Here is a 22391-nt window from a genome sequence, read left to right on the forward strand (position 1 = left end):
TACAGGAGAGGGCTCAGAACGCACCCTTGTGGGGCCCCAGTGTTGAGGATCAGCGGGGTGGAGATGTTGTTGCCTACCCTCACCACCTGGGGGCGGCCCGTCAGGAAGTCCAGTACCCAGTTGCACAGGGCGGGGTCGAGACCCAGGGTCTCGAGCTTGATGACGAGCTTGGAGGGCACTATGGTGTTAAATGCCGAGCTGTAGTCGATGAACAGCATTCTCACATAGGTATTCCTCTTGTCCAGATGGGTTAGGGCAGTGTGCAGTGTGGTTGAGATTGCATTGTCTGTGGACCTATTTGGGCGGTAAGCAAATTGGAGTGGGTCTAGGGTGTCAGGTAGGGTGGAGGTGATATGGTCCTTGACTAGTCTCTCAAAGCACTTCATGATGACGGAAGTGAGTGCTACGGGGCGGTAGTCGTTTAGCTCAGTTACCTTAGCTTTCTTGGGAACAGGAACAATGGTGGCCCTCTTGAAGCATGTGGGAACAACAGACTGGGATAGGGATTGATTGAATATGTCCGTAAACACACCAGCCAGCTGGTCTGCGCATGCTCTGAGGGCGCGGCTGGGGATGCCGTCTGGGCCTGCAGTCTTGCGAGGGTTGACACGTTTAAATGTTTTCCTCACGTCGGCTGCAGTGAAGGAGAGTCTACATGTTTTAGTTGCGGACCGTGTCAGTGGCACTGTATTGTCCTCAAAGCGGGCAAAAAAGTTATTTAGTCTGCCTGGGAGCAAGACATCCTGGTCCGTGACGGGGCTGGTTTTCTTTTTGTAATCCGTGATTGACTGTAGACCCTGCCACATACCTCTTGTGTCTGAGCCGTTTAATTGATATTCTACTTTGTCTCTATACTGACGCTTAGCTTGTTTGATTGCCTTGGGGAGGGAATAGTTACACTGTTTGTATTCGGTCATGTTTCCGGTCACCTTGCACTGATTAAAAGCAGTGGTTCACGCTTTCAGTTTCACGCAAATGCTGCCATCAATCCACGGTTTCTGGTTTGGGAATGTTTTAATCGTTGCTATGAGAACGACATCTTCAACGCACGTTCTAATGAACTCGCTCACCGAATCAGCGTATTCGTCAATGTTGTTGTCTGACGCAATACGAAACATATCCACGTGATGGAAGCAGTCTTGGAATGTGGAATCAGATTGGTCGGACCAGCATTGAACAGACCTCAGCGCGGGAGCTTCTTGTTTTAGTTTCTGTCTGTAGGCAAGGATCAACAAAATGGAGTCGTGGTCAGCTTTTCCGAAAGGAGAGCGGGGCAGGGCCTTATATGCGTCGCGGAAGTTAGAATAGCAATGATCCAAGGTTTTTTCAGCCCTGGATTCGCAATCGATATGCTGATACAATTTAGGGAGTCTTGTTTTCAGATTAGCCTTGTTAAAATCCCCAGCTACAATGAATGCAGCCTCCGGATATATGGATTCCAGTTTGCAAAGAGTCAAATAAAGTTCGTTCAGAGCCATCAATGTGTCTGCTTGGGGGGGAATATATACGGCTGTTATTATAATCGAAGAGAATTCCCTTGGTAGATAATGCGGTCGACATTTGATTGTGAGGAATTCTAAATCAGGTGAACAGAAGGACTTGAGTTCCTGTATGTTGTTGTGGCCACACCAAGTCACGTTAACCATGAAGCATAAGCCCCTGCCCCTCTTCTTACCAGAAAGATGTTTGTTTCTGTCGGCGCAATGCGTGGAGAAACCAGCTGGCTGCACCGACTCCGATAGCGTCTCTCCAGTGAGCCATGTTTCCGTGAAGCAAAGAACGTTACAGTCTCTGATGTCCCTCTGGAATGCTACCCTTGCTCGGATTTCATCAACCTTGTTGTCAAGAGACTGGACATTGGCGAGAAGAATGCCAGGGAGTGGTGCACGATGTGCCCGTCTCCGGAGTCTGACCAGAAGACCGCTTCGTTTCCCCCTTTTACAAAGTCGTTTTTTTGGGTCGCCGGCTGGGATCCATTCCGTTGTCCTGGGTGAAAGGCAGAACACAGGATCCGCTTCGCGAAAGTCATATTCTTGGTCGTACTGATGGTGAGTTGACGCTGCTCTTATGTTCAGTAGTTCTTCTCGACTGTATGTAATGAAACCTAAGATGACCTGGGGTACCAATGTAAGAAATAACACGTAAAAAAACAAAAAAACTGCATAGTTTCCTAGGAACGCGAAGCGAGGCGGCCATCTCTGTCGGTGCCGGAAGTAGTGGCTTCAGCCAGTGCATGTCTATATCTAGTCTTCTTCTCTGTTGAGTTTCAGAGGGTCTTACCATTTCGTAACATTCAACTCGGTCACGCTGCACGGTCAAGTAGTTTTAAACCATTTTACATGCCAGTAGCAACCCGGCAATGTACTGGTCTTGTAGTTTTTAAACCATTTTGTAAAGTGTGGACCAAATCCTCACGTTCTCATGTTTTGGTCTAATGTAAATTTCGTTAGCAGTCCTTTTATGCCCTCACCTTGGAGGGCAGTTCCATCATGTTGCCCCAATGTTTGTGCTCACATGGGCGTGGCTACTGACTTGGCAAAAGTCTATATGAAAAACAATTATCTCATTTAGAAGGCTAAAATAATGTTTAATCTTCTCACAAATAGTTTCATATTTAACCATATAAGTTCCACAACATTTAGATGAAAATATGAAAAACTGGGACGTATACATTTGTAGAGTTAATGTTATTTCATTATACCGTCCTTAATGATATCACAAAACAACAACTGATTTGACATGATTATTGTTTGGATCCCCACCAACAATTTCCCACATTTATGTTCAAATATTGTTTCAATGCTCAATCTTTTGATGTTAAAATACTGCAAAGTCTCTCTCTGTTGTAACACATTCTCCAAACTGCAAAGGGCCAGAGAAAGAAAGTTTATGACCGGTCATTAAAGTCATCAAACCGGCCCCTCTCTTTGATCCTCACCCAGGAGGGAAAGTCATGACAATTGGCAAGACAAAAGATTGAAGTGCCTTTGAACAGAGTATGGTAGTAGGTGCCAGGCGTACCGGTTTGTGTCAAGAACTACAACTCTGCTGGGTTTTTCACACTCAACAGTTTCCTGTGTGTATCAAGAATGGTCCACCAACCAAAGGACATCCTGCCAACTTGACACAACTTTAGGAAGCATTGGAGTCAACATGGGCCAACAGCTCTTTGGAAAGCTTTCAACACATTGTAGAGTCCATGCGCTGACCAATTGAGGCTGCTCTGAGGGCAAAAGGGGGTGCAACTCAATATTAGGAATGTGTTCCCAATGTTTTGCACACTCAGTGTAAGCTCCCCGCCCACTCAGCCTGTCTTTTCAAACTTTCTGGTAGTTAGCTATGCGAGAAAAAGTACATTATAAAGTGACTATTCAGGACCTTTAAACATCTTAAGTGGAACCACCATTTCACTAAAGGGTGCAATAAGAGATTGGAATAGTTTACAAAAATGTATGTTATTTATATTTGAGAAGCATAAGATTGATTAATCAATGCAAAAACATATATATTGAAATCAACCTTAACTAGAGCATGCTGGGAAATATGATAATGACGGCCGTGGTGTTGGTTCAACTCTGGTTATTAAAACTAACACTAGAGTTATTTTACGCCACTGAGTGTTAATTTAACTTATGAATCAACACTAGAAATTTTACTCTGAAAAATCAACATCAATTAACACTGGTCAATTTGCTGTATGCTATGAAAGGGACACATCTACAGGTTTCCATACATTTTAAAAACCTTTTAGAATTCTGAAGAACTATAGATGCCATGTCAAGAACCCTACACTTAACTCAAAGGTTCTTTATTGGGCAAGAGTTCTACAATGAACCTTTACAGCTGAGGAAGAACCATTTAGGAACCATTTTTGTAGTGTAGGGGATAGAGACTGAGACTAAGAGCAGTTCCTCAAAGAGACCCCAGGACCCCACATGTGACGATATTTCAAGGAGCAGAAATAGGCTTAAAATGAAATGCTTGCTCTTATCTTCTCCGTTTATGGGGGGAAGACGGATTCGGTGTTTCTTCACAGCTTCCCAAAGGACTACGTTTGAGATGAGAACTGAGACAGTGCAGCTTTGAATTTTCGCAGAAACAAACTCTTCTTAGCCGAACACATAACAGTATTGAATGTCTCTTCAATCAATCATTTCTGGTTTGAGAGTCTCTTATTAACTGAGCACTTTGCCTTACAACAAGCTTATTTAATTATTTTTGTTTTTGGTTCAATTTCAACATCGTTTTTCTCTATCCTGTTCTGATTTTAGTAAAGATCTGCAGTTGCATGGAGGACAACAGGTGTGGATTTAAGGACCGGTGAAGTCATGACGTTGAAGAGGAGACAATAAAGTGGGTGAGTTCATTTATACTTGCTTTATAACTGTGTTGCAATCCCCAGGGCTACATTTTTGCAGGCGAGAGAAAATATGCACATTCTCATTTGAAGGCTGGGCTGCAGTGCTGATACCTTATAGCATACTGTCTTTCTATGAACAACTTACATATTCTGTACACACACGTTTTGACTGGGTCACACCGATTCTATTAACACCGTTGGTATGTTAGCCATGATCTGGTCTGTCCAGGCTGCGTCCGACTGTCATCATTATTCACACCAACACACGGGTTTATTTTTTTCATTCAACTCTGACCTTTTCTGACTGAACACTGCATGTGATGGCCACAACCTTGCCATAACCCCCAGTTAGAGTCAATTAGTCAAGACACGCATGGACAGAAACTCACTGGAGTGTGGGAGTCTGTCAGGCAGAGATGGAGGGAGAGATGGAGGGAGAGAGAATGAGAGGGGGAGAAGAATAAAGGATCGGAGTCAGACAGGGAGTGGGAGGCAGAGATGGAGAGAGGGATAAAATAGAGGGAGAGAGACTGGGGGAAAGAGTGAGATTGGGGCTGAATCATCCATGTGCTCTTTGTGTCTGTCGTCTCAGCAGCTCTCCAGAAGCCATGACCTTTTTCTACACGGTTCAGAACATTTAATGATATTTGGTGGCACAACAGATGTTGGACCCAAGATTATAAGAGTTTAAACTCCAAAGAAAGATGGAAAAGTGTTTGTTCGGAGATAAAAAAAAGTGCTGAACTTGTTTACTCTCTGCAAGCCATATTCAAACCAACGCTCGCTATGCTCTGAGAGATTGAGAATAGATTAAAAAAAGTCACATTTAAGTGCTCAATTCTATGTGTTGTAGACTGTCACACATGCCAAACTTGCCAAATGCTCTCATGAAAAAAAAAAGTTGTATGCTTTTCTGGATTTATCCTCGATCGATTCTTAATCAAGTGCATCATTTTGTATGTGTACACTATTGCAGGGAGATGTTCAGAATAGCTTGTTTTAGTGAAATATGTGTTTTTTGCATGGAACATTGATTGGTTGATTAATTGTACGCTACACAAAGATAGATAACATCCCGTTTTCTAAATGAATTCAATCTATTAGTAATTGGATGTATTGTACCAACTGCTTGTTCCAGTCTAGAGGATTGAGGTAGTCTCGGTATTCCGTCTTCCCTACCCTGGCTGAATGCAGCTTGTGGCTGATTAAGAATTCCACTTGTTGGCTATCCTTACTCTGTCTGGATTCCGAAAGAAAGAAATGACTTGGCCTGTAAACCAGGAGATACTTAACACCACTATGTTAGGATATAACTATGCCCTCAAAGAAAGGCCATATTATATGCAATGCATTGTCATAAACATTTAATTTTGAAGGCTAATGAGGCTGGTGTAACTGCTCATAGAGGGTTCTAGGAAGAACCCTCCAAAGATAAATGGGTTCTCGCTAGAACCCATCGTAGATGGTTCTATGAAGAACCTTTAGATGATAAAAAGGTTATTTGAAGGACCCTACATATAGGGTTCTAGATAGATCCTCTGCAAAGGGTTCTACCCAGCACCAAAAAAGGATTCCACTATAGGGACAAACCAAAGAACCCTCTATGGTTCTACTCAGCACCTTTTTTTAACAGACATAGTACCGTCACCTCAAATGTTCTAACTCTTGAGTCCTGGCACATTCTTTAGAATCAGCCTTAAAAATTTGATGAGTACTGGCACCCAAAAATGAGCATTTATTTCAGTCCACTTCAAGCACTCTGTGAGTGTGTGAGTTGGTGTGCATCATAATGCTGTAATCCAATGGGGTTGGCTGTGAGTCTTAAAACAGCTTTTAGGTAGCTAGCTGGAGAGTTCAGTGGGTTCAGAGAGTTAGAGTAGAGAACATAGCTGCCACCAGAACAGGCCTAAAACAGCCTCTGGCAACATTCCAAATGGCACCCTATTCCATTTATAGTGCATTACTTTTGACCAGGGTAGTGCAGACGAAGTAGTGCACTATAAAGGGAATAGGATGCCATTTGGGACACCCAGATAACATGTTAGGCTAGCAACAGGACTCTGGGGGAGGGGAGCGTTACTGTTGTGTACTGTGTAGTTGGTTGTTAGTGTTCCTATGTCAGATATAGGTACAATTCTGTTTGGATGCACTTTGACTAACAAAGTATTGGACAATTTTTCAACTGTCAGACAAATATATATTTTCAATCCGAGCCTCTTATTTTGAATGACGTTAAAACCTCTTAAGACTACAGTGCACTAGATTTACGGGTAATTACTGATAATATGTTTAAATCAGGCTTCATCCAGTGGCCGGCTGCGTCGTTACAATCCATTTTATAAACACTTTGCCACGCCACGCCTTAGAAAGCTGATCTCCTGGTCGACTCGCTCACAACAAATGCCACTAGATTCCTATCGAGCAGGCGGTTCTAAATATATAACTTTCATAGCTGTACGTTTTAAGAATGCAACCTAAAACAATTAAAGAAGTAATTTTGTGTGGAAGTAAAAAACGTTTGTTTTTACGTCGGAGACAGACGCTAAGCACATCAATAGAACCAAGAAAAAGTGCCCTTTTCACAGCACACCTCCCCTTGTCGGTAAGGTGAACATGCTGTATAAAGGACCAAAATGTTGATTAAATGTTCACAAATGTCATGATCTTTTGGGTAAAGTAAAGTTTTGGGAAGATGTTCCTACATTATTCAAAATATTGCCCTCTTGCTAGATTGATGAATGTGCAAATGACTGTCAGCACAAGTGGATTTATTAAAAGTTGGAATATGTGTGACAAATCGGAAATAACAATATGAATTCAAATTAATTTAGCTTAAGTACAAACATGGCGTCCATACTATTAAAATAGATAGGTTCCACTGCATTAAGAATGTGAACACTAGTGGTGCGTTTGTCAGCTGTTTGTTCACACGCTCGAGCCCGCAGTTGTTAATAACCCATCTGCAATCGCCCGACTGTACAGTGGGGAGAACAAGTATTTGATACACTGCCGATTTTGCAGTTTTTCCTGCTTACAAAGCATGTAGAGGTCTGTACATTTTTATCATAGGTACACTTCAACTGTGAGAGACGGAATCTATATACAAAAATCCAGAAAATCACATTGTATGATTTTAAAGTAATTAATTTGCATTTTATTTTCATGACATAAGTATTTGATCACCTACCAACCAGTAAGAATTCCGGCTCTCACAGACCTGTTAGTTTTTCTTTAAGAAGCCCTCCTGTTCTCCACTCATTACCTGTATTAACTGCACCTGTTTGAACTCGTTATCTGTATAAAAGACACCTGTCCACACACTCAATCAAACCTCTCCACAATGGCCAAGACCAGAGAGCTGTGTAAGGACATCAGGGTTAAAATTGTAGACCTGCACTAGGCTTTGATGGGCTACAGGACAATAGGCAAGCAGCTTGGTGAGAAGGCAACAACTGTTGGCGCAAATATTAGAAAATGGAAGAAGTTAAAGATGACGGTCAATCACCCTCGGTCTGGGGCACCATGCAAGATCTCACCTCGTAGGGCATCAATGATCATGAGGAAGGTGAGGGATCAGCCCAGAACTACACGGCTGGACCTGGTCAATGACCTGAAGAGAGCTGGGACCACAGTCTCAAAGAAAACCATTAGTAACACACTACGCCGTCATGGATTAAAATCCTGCAGAGCACGCAAGGTCCCCTCATGTCCAGGCTCGTCTGAAGTTTGCCAATGACCATCTGCATGATCCAGAGGAGGAATGCGAGAAGGGCATGTAGTCTGATGAGACAAAAATAGAGCTTTTTTGTCTAAACTTTTTGGCCGTGTTTGGAGTAAGAAGAAGGATGAGTACAACCCCAAGAACACCATCCCAACCGTGAAGCATGGAGGTGGAAACATCATTCTTTGGGGATGCTTTTCTACAAAGGGGACAGGATGACTGCACCGTATTGAGGGGAGGATGGATGGGGCCATGTATTGCGAGATCTTGGCCAACAACCTCCTTCCCTCAGTAAGAGCATTGAAGATGGGTCGTGGCTGGGTCTTCCAGCATGACAACGACCCGAAACACACAGCCAGGGCAACTAAGGAGTAGTGGCCTAGCCAGTCTCCAGACCTGAACCCAATATAAAATCTTTGGAGGGAGTTGAAAGTCCGTATTGCCCAGCGACAGCCCCGAAACCTGAAGGATCTGGAGAAGCTCTGTATGGAGGAGTGGGCCAAAATCCTTGCTGCAGTGTGTGCAAACCTGGTCAAGAACTACAGGAAACACATTATCTCTGTAATTGCAAAAAAAAGGTTTCTGTACCAAATATTAAGTTGTATCAAATACTTATGTCATTCAATAAAATGCAAATTAATTACTTAAAAATCATACAATGTGATTTTCTGGATTTTTGGATTCCGTCTCTCACAGTTGAAGTGTACCTATAATAAAATGTACAGACCTCTACATGCTTTGTAAGTAGGAAAACCTGCAAAATCGGCAGTGTATCAAATACTTGTTCTCCCCACTGCATGTGATAAAGTGAAAATCTGAGGACGGCACCCGAACCTAACCCAATTATATAAAAAATCCACTCCAGCGTTGTCTTGGCTGTGTGCTTATGGTCATTGTCGTGTTGGAAGGTAATCCTTAGCCCCAGTCTGAGGTTCTGAGCGTTCTGGAGCAGGTTTTCATCAAAGATTTCTCTCTACTTTGCTCTGTTTATCTATCTCTCGATCCTGACTAGTCTCCTAGTCCCTGCCGCTGAAAAACATCCCCACAGCATGATGCTGCCACCACCGTGCTTCACCGTAGTGATGGTGCCAGGTTTCCTCCAGACAGGACACTTGGCATTCAGGCCAAAGAGTTTAGTCTTGGTTTCATCAGACCAGAGACTCTTACTTCTCATGGTCTGAGAGTCCTTTAGGTGCCTTTTGGCAAACTCCAAGCAGAGTGGCATCCGTCTGGCCACTCTACCATAAAGGCCTGATTGATGGAGTGCTGCAGAGATGGATGTCCTTCTGGAATGTTCTCCCATCTCCACAGAGAAACTCAGGAGCTCTGTCAGAGTGACCATCGGCTTCTTGGTCACCTCCCTGACCAAGTTCTAGGAAGAGTCTTGGTGGTTCCAAACTTCTTACATTAAAAAATTATGGAGGCCACTGTGTTCTTGGGGACCTTCAAAGCTGCAGAATTGTTTTGGTACCCTTCCCCAAATCTGTGCCTTGACACAACCCTGTCTCGGAGCTCTAAGGACAATTCCTTCGACCTCATGGCTTGGTTTTTGCTCTGACATGCACTGTCAACTGTGGGACCTTATATTTACAGGTGTGCGCCTTTACAAATCATGTCCAATCAATTGAATTTACCACAGATGGACTACAATCAAGTTGTAGAAACATCTCAAAGATGATTAATGGAAACAGGATGCACCTGAGCTCAATGTTGAGTCTCATAGCAAGGTATTTCTGTTTTTAATTCATAAAAAATGAGCAAAGATTTCTCAACCTGTTTTCGCTTTGTCATTATGGAGTATTGTGTTTAGTGAAGGGGTGAAGGGGTCTGGATACTTTCCGAATGCTCTACTTCTGACCAGAGCCCTTAGGGTGCACTACATATGTAGGGAATAGTGTGCCATTTGGTACACAGCCCAGGAATTGTCTTGGGGTGTACATGCAGCTGTCTTGCTTCCATATGTATATCCTATAATGTATGCTGAAATTCAGATTCCTGTGTGACGTAGTGGTAAAAGACACTGAATATCAGTGTAAGAGGTGTCACTGTAGTACTTGGTTCAAATCCAGATGCATCACATCCATCAGTGATTGGGGTTACCATAGAGCGGCGCACAGTTGACCCAGTGTCGTCTGGGTTTACCTTGGGTAGGCCGTCATTGTAATTAAGAATTTGTTCTTAACTGACTTGCCTAGTTAAATATATGAACTGAATTTGTCTGTTTTGGATGAACTCTCATAGGACATTTTGTTTTATAGCCTATGGTATTCATTTGTATGCTGGATGAATATTGAGAAATTGTATGCTAATGAGATATGTTTGAATACAGTGGATAGTTTAATGCAACATATAAGTACGCTTTAAATTGTTATCCCAAATGCACACATAATTTAATGTGCAGGTCATTATAAAACAATAGAACATTGTGAAATCTGGATGTCATGTAAACATTTGGCACCAAAACGTTCAGTATAGTATAAAAGCCACTATTTGAGCACTCACTGTTAAACTGAAATATGCAAGAAAAACATCCGTATTTGACAATTTAAGGGACTGTATGATAATGAACATTTATTATAATACTCAAACCATTAGAAACTCTATGCATAATGCAACGGGTTTGAATTAATCATTTTTTTATGATTAAAGTATTAATGAGGTCGTAGTAAGGTTTTTTATTACTAAAACACCAGGAGACACCTAGTAAAAAGGCCTTTTGGCTTAAAGCATCTCTGTTCATTAAACTGAAATAATTACCTAATTTGCTAACATTGATTAACTACATTTTCCCCCCTTCCTCCAGTATTTTTTCAGTCTTCAAATTATCATGTTCTGTGTAAAGGTGCTTGCTGTAATAAAGTTTAGGTTTTGAGGTTAACGTCTCGGTCTCGCATCCTAAACATGGTACTTAGTTCTAATTTACCTCTAATATACTCAAAGATAATATTATGTTAATTCTGCATCAGTCAGCCGCGCTCTGTATGACAATTCACATCTGCAGTAGCCACGTTATTTGTTCCTACGCTTTCTCCCATTCTCCTTTTCGCTAGTCTGTGGCATGGTATTGGCTAGTTGGTTTTTGAATGGATACAGTCCAAATCGGCACCCTAATCCCTAAATAGTACACTACTTTTTGAGGAGAGCCCTACTTTTGGGCCTTGTCTGGGCCCTGTCTGGGCCCTGTCTGTCTCTCTGTCTGTCTCTCTGTTTTACCCTGTCTGTCTCTGTGTTTTACCATGTATGTTTCGGTGTTCTCTGTGTTTTATCCCGGCACATCAAAGGTCACCCACACTAAACGTTTTCTACTTAAATTTCTCCCAATTTTCATTTTGTTTTCTTATGCAGAGAGTTTAAGAGGGCTTGGATGAGAAACAATCCTTCAATTGGAATGAAGATTAAAACCAGGGCCCTCTTCAGCTCTGAGAATAGGAGACTTTTAATTTGGCTCTATACTCCAGCATTTTGGATTTGAGATCAAATGTTTTATATGATCTGAAACTTAATGTAGTCCTGCTTTGTGGCATTTTGGGAAGCCGTCATGTTATACTGATCGTACTATACGTATGTGTGCATGTACATTTGGTTTTCCTTCTTCGATTGAGCCATTTAGACTTCTTTCAATGATGTTCCTATCGGCGGATTCCATGTCCCTCTCCCAAGGTGGGCTATTTTGAAAGGGAGGCAGACACAACACGAAACTTAAAGAACTGACCAGACCACAATGGGATAAAATGATTCCTCTTATCAACACAAATTGGAGAGGGCAGGGTGAGAAGATAGGGAGAAAAGGGTGGAAGTGGATGTTCTGTTTGAACTAGAAGGCATGTTGAGAGATGGGAGTGAGAAGAATTTGATTACAGTGGAGAATATGAAAGGAAATAAGAGAAGTAAAGTGGCAGTGGAATCTAGTACATCCAAGCCTAGTTCTGATTCTTTTTCGGACGGAGTAAGGCTTTTAGATTGATGTTGTTACCTGGGAGATCCGATTGAATTCTCTACAAAATTGTGGATGTGTTGAATGAGATTGTGTCGCTGAGAGTGACGAGAAGTGGGCTTATTTTGTTTTTTTTTGTGTATCAAATTATATTTGTCACATGTACCACAACAGGTCATACCTAGTTTCACAGTTATCCTTACCAACCTCCCGGGTGGCGCAGTGGTCTAGGGCACTGCATCACAGTGCTAGCTGTGCCACCAGAGACTCTGGGTTCGAGCCCAGGCTCTGTTGCGCCCAGGCTCTGTTGCGCCCAGGCTCTGTTGCGCCCGGGAGGTCCAGGTGGATAGGGATGTCTGGGTTGGGATATCCTTGTCTCATTGCACACTAGTTACTCCTGTGGTGCACCAGGTGCATGGTCCAATACATTGGTGCTTCCGGGTTGGGTGCATGGTGTTTTAAGAAGCAGTGCGGCTTCGGAGGACGCATGCGTCAACCGTACAGGAGTTGTAGTGATGAGGCAAGATAGTAACTACTAACAATTGGATACCACGAAAAGGGGGTAAAATACTCCTCTTCCTTTGTTTCAATACCCTGTACAGTATGTGGCAGCAATACACCAGTAGGCGTAATCTGCCATAAAACCTTAAAGATGAAGAACACGAATTCAACGATGGAGCATTTTTCTATGTTCTCTTAGCTAGCTACATGGAGATGCTTCAACCGGAATATAGCGAAGATGATTTGAAACAAAGATTTGGATTTAGCTACCAGCTCAGCTACAGCCGATGCCAGCACCAAGAGGCCAGATTATAAATAGCTAGCTAAGTAAGTTATCTAGCTTGCTAACTTTAGTGTATCTACTGAAAGCCATATTGTGTATTGCTGGCTAACATACATTGGGGAGAAATCGAATTTTTAGCTAAAGTAGGTAACTCAGCTAGCTAGGTAGCTAGCTAAGTTAGCTAAACAGTTAGCCATATGTATGACTCAAAGTAGAATAGGTTTTTACAATAGGAGATCTAGCTATTGTATCGTGATTGTAAAATGTCTTCTATTTTTAGTCATAGATATGGCTAAAAAACAGCAAGCTACTAATGTTACAACCAGCCACCTAAAGCTAGGTTTACCAGCAAATATTACCACATGACTGGAAATGGCTAGTTAGCCTGGCAAGCCTTACGTTTGTAACTTGTTAGCAAACATGTCTCATATAAACCACTGTAAACTTAAATAATTTTACTAGTTAGTTATCAACATAATTGATGAGGGTTGATATATTGATTATGATTATGACAGTGGATGCCTTTCAATTTTGCTAAATTAGAGGCAAGTTTTGGCTATCCAGCAAGCTAGCTAACTAAGTTTACTAACAGTGAGGAGAACAATAATACAACCATTTACTGCTGTAAATCTCTGAAGCTGATGATCTGGTTATACTATAAAAAATGTTGGCCTAAGTGTGCCTGATAGACGTGGCTGTGGCTAGGTAATGTCTGTCTACCTAGGTACATTTGTGCTGTCTGGTCACTGTGCAAAAGTTGTGGGTTTTGCCACATTTATTTCTATCAGGATTAAATGTAATCTCTTCCTGTGCACATGTGTGCCATGTTCAACTATCCTACCCTCATTGTGATGTTATGCTGGCACAGTATGATTTTTATTAAATTTTTTGTCTTACAGACAATGTCGTGTGGTGCCTGGGCTTCTTCCTGGAGAAAAATTGGATTATAGATGAGGAGAACAGAATTCCTTTGCCTGCATGTGTCATTGGAGCAGAACTGTATCCCTTGAACTGTATCCATCTCACGATGGTTTGGACATCATGCTTGATTTCAAGCAGTAGATGACTCAAGAGGAGCTGAATGGCAGTTTGATCATGACAACACCCCTCTTATCATTTGCTCTACAATACCTTATACCAAAGACACACTCACACACAACACATCAGCTGCTGCTAAGTTGAACAGCTGTACAAGTATTCCATGAACTTTACTACACTGATCGTCCTGTATTTTCTTACCATTTGTGTCTTTGTAAATGGCAAGTTCACCACTTCTCCCATCATCTGCTGATCACCAGTTCCCTGCACTCTACTCCACATAAGTCACACTCGGACTACACTGTTCATACTGTTACCATTTAACATTCTAGTTGAATACCCAGTTTGATTTTTAAGTTAGCATTAGTGTACACTCCCATTGACCAATTAATTGTTTGGATATAGCTGCATGTCTGACATCTGTTTAATGCTAAAGAGCCCTGTACAGCTTATATAAATATATCCTGTGAATCCATACAGGTAGAACATTTTTGAAGATTGATGGAAAATATCCATATTTTATTGTGGTTCTACACCACAAGCCCGAATCAGGCGAAACAAATTCCTGGTGTTGATTATTTATTACCGTGTCCTAATCCCAGGAACCAATATAATACTTTCAGCTAAGAGTTACGTACTTCTAGTTCTGCCTGTTTCAGCATAGTTCTCCTATTATGGTTTTCTACTAGAAGCATGCCAAACGAGGCAGAGCTAGAAGTATGCATCGTACGGAATTAAGGAATTAGACTGTTGGTTCTGTGAATTGGACAATGAATAGATGCCCACACATTTTATTACAGTTTGTAAAAAACACAGTAGTTGTTCAAAGTGCGACCTTTCGCTGTACAAAAATCTGTCAACATTTAGAAATACAAAGGAATAGCATTATTTACATACATACAAACAATATCTGTTTGAAAACCCTGCACTAAATGCTACAATAATGTCTGCATAAACACTACACATTTTTTACCATAGTTAATACTACAGTATTGAATTTGCATGTATCCTTCTCGTTCCCCTCCCCCATGTCGCAATTTGGGAAACCCATAAGTGAGAAACCTACATGCCAATATAGACCGTATTGTGTTCCATAGAGTTAATAGCAAAAAGTTAAAGTGCTGAACTTTCTCGGCAGAGCCCAGGCTTTATATTACAGTTGCAGAAATGTTTTATTTGCTATGGCTGTGATATGTTTTAATCAACCTTAGTTTATTGCACTGACTGTGAATCGCTACTCTAATGAGCTTTGCCCTCACACTATTTGTATTTTGATCTGATTTGGCCTAGTTTGGGTCGGCACTCATTAGAATAATACCCAGCACTGTGCTTTGCAAGTGTTCATTTTTATATTTACATTTTGTTAATTGAGCAGATGCTCTTATCTGAAGTGACTTACAGGCAGGGCATTAAACTAAGTAAGAGGTATGTTAGTTACTGTTACGTTACTGTTACAGAGAAGGTTGTTGTAATTAAGCGGGCTACTTGCAAGTTTATTTTTGTATTAGGAAATACAAAATACATTAATTCTAATTAAACTGTTACACAATATATACATTGTAGTTCAGGTCAGTGAAATACAAATTACAGAATAGGTATGGAAACTATTGAAATATATAAAATACATGTAACTGAAATACTGCCTAACCTTGGCACTAGCTGCCTGCACTGCAAATCTACAACAGTTTAGTAACCACTGTGCTTCCGGTAATGCACTGTACATTCTAGAAATACAGCATGTTGCTGTACTCAGGTGTTAGAGTAATATGCTGTAAATTTGTGTTTCCGTAAAGGTCCTGTAAGTCTAAAGGAATTTACTGGTTTCTGTTCTGCCAGTGTTTTACTGGATATTTACAGTAACCTACTGGCTACTGTGCTGCCAGTAATTTACTGTAAATATTACAGGATTTTTTGTGTGTATTGCGTAACTTTTGATCAGGGCCCATAGGGATTTTCTGTAGGGCTAAGGCCACATGTATGCTCTCATCCCTAAAGAACACATTGACCTAGGTACAGAGATGGGTACAGAGATGGGCAGTATTTTGTTCTGTAATTTGTATTACACTGGGCTGAACTACAATCCAATGTTTTTAATAATAAGATACTTTTGAGAGCTGTAATTTATATGCTCAAAATAAAAAATACATTTCTATACTGTTTTTTTAATAGCGTTTACAAATTTGTGGCCCCCTTTAACCCTGCATTGGTATCACACTATGGTGTGATAAGACTAGGTCTGTGGCAGTCATGACATTTTGTCAGCCTTGTCATGCGTTCTCACTGTAATTAACCGTTAATTAACATAAACATGTTTAACCGCCATTGTTACATCTACATTTGAAAAAGTTGAGTAAGTCAATTTAATATAGCCTTCACCATCACCATCACTTGCGCTTCCAGCAGAGAGAGAGAGAGCGAGAGAGAGAGAGCGAGAGAGAGAGAGAGAGAGAGCGAGAGAGAGAGAGCGAGAGAGAGAGAGAGCGAGAGAGAGAGAGAGAGAGAGCGAGGCAAATGCATTGCTGCTATGCTTGTGTAGCAAGAAAGTTAGGGGATATCTAATCAATGGAAGACGGAATTAAAATGACAGAATTAAAATTGAAATGAGAAAGGAAGACTTCAATGACCAAAAGCCAACAAGTAAGTAGGCTGCTGTTATAATCTGGATAGAGTAATTGTAGAACGGTGAGAAGCAAAGTAGCATTATAGCTTGCCTCAATTAGCCTAGTTTAGCTTTTCTTGGTTTGATGCAGGCAAGACAGGTACCATGAGATAACAGTGGTTGCTGTCCCTCCGTCCCGCCGTGCCTGCCCTGAGGCTTGTAGTGCTCTGAGCCTCGAGTGTCTCATAACATTCACACTTGCGCTTCGTTCCCTAATAGCCTTTAGCTGCTCGCTCTTTGCTACTCTTTGCCGCTCTCTCTCTCTCAGGATATTTACCATATCCTGACAAATTCTGAATCCAGATGATATTGGGATTACGCCGAAAATCACACATGGTCATTTTCTATGGCTGGAAATGGACTCATTCGATATCCTGATATATGTGACATCCTATTTTCTCTTTTCATATTGACAAATGCTGAGTGTATACATTGCATATCTGTGTTTTCTCAGCACAATCCAGATATGAAGCTATATTGATTCCAGAGTAGCTAATTTGAGATGTGTTAATTATCTTGTTTAACTAGAAACAAGAACGTTAGCTAATTTGTCCAGCAGCCAGTAGGGCAAACTAGCAAGGCATGATAGGGTGATAACAACTAACTGGTAGCCTAGCTAGCTAACAAATAATGAAATTGCCTTCCCTTCGGGGAAAAACATTTTATGAAGCCTCAAGGTGATGGATAACTATTAAAACGTTTAGGCATATTTTGTATTGCTGGTTAATATAACATAGCTACCTAACTTAGCTAGCTAGCTAACTAGCAACTTGGCGAGCTAGCTAGCTTGTTCCAGTTAGGTTTCGCATCATGAATGACACAGGTAGAGTAGCTACCTTGTAGTATGGTACTTTCTTACAAAATCGACACAAATTTGATTAATCATTTAATTCATTGACTGTTTGGAGTGGGTCACAGAACCAACACTACCACCACATTGGGTCTGGACTGCAAGGGACCACCACTGACGACCCAATCTTCACCCATCACTTCTGTCGTCCATAACAACCAGGGAAGGCAGACCTATTGAGAGTGTGTGTCTTTTATTTTCTGTTAAATAAATATACATTTTTAGCAAAGATTGGCCTACCTTTGCATCTTTACAAAGAAACATGTTGTGATTGAAACTGTGCAATTTTTAAACAGAAATAAAAGAGATATGCTTTGGAAATAGCAACTTGGATTAAATATGATGACATTTGTGCCTTGTAAACTTCTACTGAATATGGTGCAAATATGTTGCAAATGTATTCTCAGATATGTCCCGGGAGGCCCTAATATGGCAAACTATTTGTATTATTTTTTCATTGGCAAGATTAGCAAACTTAGCAAAAAAAACGCTGACTCTACACATCCAAGTATATCTGACCAAATTATGAAAGACAAGCATTGTAATTTTGAATTCCGTAAAGTGAGCGTGGATGAGGTGAAAAAAAATGTTCTTGTCTATCAACAATGACAAACCAACTAATAACTTGGATGGAAAATAACTGAGGATAATAGCGGACGATATTGCCACTCCTATTTGCCATATCTTAAATTTAAGCCTACTAGAAAGTCTGTGCCCTCATGCCTGGAGGGAAGCAAAAGTCATTCCGCTATATAAGAATCGTAAAGCCCCCTTTACTGGCTCAAATAGCAAGGGAAGGACATTCAACAAGCACAGCACTTACACAATTGACTGATGATTGTCTGAGTGACATTGAGGGTAAAAATATTGTTGGGGCTGTTTTGTTAGACTTCAGTGCGGCTTTTGACGTTATCAATCATAGTCTGCTGCTGTAAAAGTTTATGTTATGGCTTTACATTCCCTGCTATATTGTGGATAAAGAGTTAACTGTCTAACAGAACACAGAGGGTTTTATTTAATGGAAGCCTCTCCATCATTCCAGGTAGAATCATAAATTCCACAGGGCAGCTGTCTAGGCCCTTTACTTTTTTCATTCTTTACTAACCACATGACACTGGCTTTGAGTAAAGCGAGTGTGTCTGGAGGGAAGCAAAAGTCATTCCGCTATATAAGAATCGTAAAGCCCCCTTTACTGGCTCAAATAGCAAGGGAAGGACATTCAACAAGCACAGCACTTACACAATTGACTGATGATTGTCTGAGTGACATTGAGGGTAAAAATATTGTTGGGGCTGTTTTGTTAGACTTCAGTGCGGCTTTTGACGTTATCAATCATAGTCTGCTGCTGTAAAAGTTTATGTTATGGCTTTACATTCCCTGCTATATTGTGGATAAAGAGTTAACTGTCTAACAGAACACAGAGGGTTTTATTTAATGGAAGCCTCTCCATCATTCCAGGTAGAATCATAAATTCCACAGGGCAGCTGTCTAGGCCCTTTACTTTTTTCATTCTTTACTAACCACATGACACTGGCTTTGAGTAAAGCGAGTGTGTCTATGTATGTGGATGACTCAACACTGCAGTTAGTTTCAGAATGGGTGGCAAGGAATAAGTTAGTCCCAAATATTTAAAAAACTAAAAGCTTTGTGTTTGGGACAAACCATTCGCTAAAACCTAAACTTCAACTAAATATTGTAATAAATAATGAGGAAATTTTGTAAATTGAGGTAACTAAACTGCTTGTAGTAACCCTGGATTGTGAACTGTCAAGGTCAAAGCAGCCAACAAGCGCTCAGCATATGTGGGAACTCCTTAAGACTTTTGGAAAAGCATTCCAGGTGAAGCTGTTTGAGAGAATGTCAAGAGTGTGCAAAGCTGTCATCAAGGCAAAGAATCTAAAGTATGAAATATATGTTGGTTTGTTTAACACTTTTTTGGTTACTACATGATTCAATATGTGTTATTTCATAGTTTTGATGTCTTCACTATTATTCTACAATGTAGAAATAGTCCAAATAAAGCAAAACCTTTGCTCAAGTAGGTGTCCAAACATTTGACTGGTACTGTAGTTTATACCGTATACCGGGGTATTTTGAAATATCGATGGTCTGATTTTCAATACCTAAAAAAACCTAACAGCGACAACATCGGAGATGGTGTGTTTGCAGAGGGACGTGGTTTACATAGTTAGATAGCTAATCTACTGGTACAAAAAATGTACTGTAAGGTGTCAGCAAATGTAATGAAAAGTTTACACTATTCATCTATGGCACATATACTGTACTTATATGTTTCCCCCTTCATCTGTGTCTGGTTTTAGCAAGTTACTGGCCAGCTAGGGCTTCAGTCAGTATGGATTAATGGGTTTTTCAAAACTCTGACGCATTTGTCATATCAATACATCTGTCAGTGCTGCTTTAAATTGAATCCCAAGAGACCTACCAAATTGGAGATGTAGAAAAGAGGCACATTTTCAATTCAATTTTGTGTGTCGCAAAATTTGCTTGAGATTATTTTACTGCAACATTTCTCACTGTGTCTGATTTCTTGACATAGGCATTTCAAAGAGCTGATAGTCAAGGTGAGCTCATGAATGTAAGCTCCCTTCCCACTCAGCCTGTCTTTTCAAACTTCACTGTAGTTAGCCATGACAGAAACAATTTTAACATGTTTTGACAATAAAACAGAACAAATCAATCTGAATTACATTTACTCTCATGGGTAGCCGTAAATAACTATCTGAAACATAAATATACCTCCAGTCTTCTGTTCTGACCAGGTGGAACATAGCTCAATAACCCAAGTAAATTACCCACTTCCTGGGTAAAAAGTAACTCAACGTGTGTTCTGTCCGCTACTTACCCAACGCTGGGTTGTTTTTAACCCAGCATTGTTTTCGGTAATGTGGTGTTCTACATTATGGATGAAGCCTACCTGACTCCCCATTTTGACATACCAATTTTACCACGGCTCACATCTGAATAGACAGAATGCAGCCTGACACCACAGTTTTCACAGAGGAAAAGCGGCTTGTAATTTCTGTCAAGTTAGCATGCCTTTATGCCCCAGACATAGACGTGGCAGACGGTAGAGGAATCCTAACTTGACAGGAGACATAATTGAGTCTATTTTTGATTACATAACGTAAGCCCTGCTGATGCCAGTTGTTTGGTACTTTTGGACTTTCTGTAACTATTCCATAGGGCTGGGTTTCCCAATCTCATTCCTTGGTTTTTGCCTAACACAACACAGCTGATTCAAAAAAATCTAAGCTTAATGATGAGTTGATTATTTGAATCAGCAATGTAGTGCTAGGGCAAAATCCACAAAAACGTGCACCCAGTTTGGGAAACTCTGCCATAGGGGACTACTTTAGACATGGCCCTGGTCAAAAGTAGTGCACTATATATAGGGAAAGGGTTTATATTTGGGATAAAGACTCTGTTCTAATCTGAGGTCAACTGGGAGTGAGCTGCTAACCTGGTCTGGTCTGACCTGACACCTGCTCACTAGCAGCACATTGGGTTGGTATCCAAATCTCCAGTGTGTGATGGGAGAGTGGGAGTCATGCCTCTCAGTGTGTGCTTGTGTTTCCGGTGTGCACCGCGTCTTAACTGCGTCCGCCAGATCCGCCTGAGTGGACTCTTCTCTCCAGTTGCTCAATCCCTTCTCCCCCAGCCATCAAATGTCTGTCTCTAATACGACAGGGCTGCGGAGAATGGACAAGATAGAGAAGAGGACGAAGCAATATTTGAGTCCCAAATGGCACCCTATATAGTGCACTACTTTTGACCAGAACATTACGGAATGTAGGGAATAGGGTGCCCTTTGGGGACGCATCCATAGTCCGACTTGTTCAACCTCTGGTTCCGCGCGCGCGCGCACACACACACACACACACACACACACACACACACACACACACACACACACACACACACACACACACACACTTACTGGCCGGCGTGTGAACCCACCCTGCCCTAAGATTCTCAGAGGTTAAGCCGATAGCCCAGTGTTAGTCTCAGCCGTGGAGTATAGAGGAAATCGCATCAAAGCCTCAGTCAATTGAACCCTTGCAACGAAGAAGCATTATGTGCTGTTTGAAGAATTCTGATACTGTCGAATGTTTATACTTTTTGGGAGTGTCATTATTGAAAGATCATGACATCACACTTCTCTCTTTCAATTATACTTTATCGTTTTTTATTTTATTCTTATTTTTATTCATCAAGTCTATCTTATTGTTTTTCAAAACGCACGTTTATGGTTTCATCTGTAGGATTCAATTGGTGGCTTGGTGGATGTGGACCATTAGGGTGAGTGCTGATTCCCAGAATGTTTAATGCCTATTTCTTGCTATGGGGATTGCTTTTGTTATTGCTTTGTTTGTCATGTGTTTTTATTCTATTTCCTCCCCTTTATGATTGTTTCCCAGCATTAGCGTGACTAAACCAGTTTTTGGCTTTAAATAATATTAAATCTAAGAAGGCCACGATGTAAGAGATTGACCCAAACAGAAATCCACCATAAGGCCGTGGTGACAGCATATAGGTCAAAGCTTAAAACCTATGGAGCAATTATTTTTTTAAATGATGGGGGGCATTAGTACCATATTTCAGGAGGTCGCATTTAGCTGCTACACATTAGATGTGTCTCAAATGGCACCCTATTCCCTAATAGTGCACTACTTTTGACCTAGTTCTATTGGCTTCCAAACTGGCAGCGACTACAATACAGGCCAAAAGGACATGGCAAAAAGCTCAACTATTGAAGGACTTTTTTTCCATTTTTTGTTGTTATTAGAGGTAAAATTTACAATAAGTTAAAATTCAATCCAATATTAATTAAAAATCCAAATAATAAACTATTTAAACAACAACCAATCAATTCAAATTTGACAAACCAAATGGTCATCCAATCAAACAAAAGTAAAAACAAAAGTTATCAATGAATCAAAAAAAGGATTCAGAAGAATGTGTCCATCAGCCAATTCGTCCGTCAGTCAGTTCACAATGTGTCTGTGTCTTTGTGTTGGGGGAGG

At 40.9% G+C, this 22391-nt stretch overlaps 1 protein-coding gene across 1 annotated transcript in view; it reads left to right on the forward strand.

Moving 5' to 3' along the window:
• Positions 1-22391, forward strand: part of LOC139420448 (disks large-associated protein 1-like) — a 223866-nt gene that overhangs the window by 68989 nt on the left and 132486 nt on the right. Inside the window, exon 2 of the mRNA XM_071170591.1 lies at positions 4272-4357. The gene's annotated coding sequence lies outside the window, so the exon portion shown is untranslated. The remainder of the gene's footprint in view (positions 1-4271; positions 4358-22391) is intronic.

This window comes from Oncorhynchus clarkii, chromosome 11, assembly GCF_045791955.1.
Source record: "Oncorhynchus clarkii lewisi isolate Uvic-CL-2024 chromosome 11, UVic_Ocla_1.0, whole genome shotgun sequence".
NCBI classification, from domain to species: domain Eukaryota; kingdom Metazoa; phylum Chordata; class Actinopteri; order Salmoniformes; family Salmonidae; genus Oncorhynchus; species Oncorhynchus clarkii.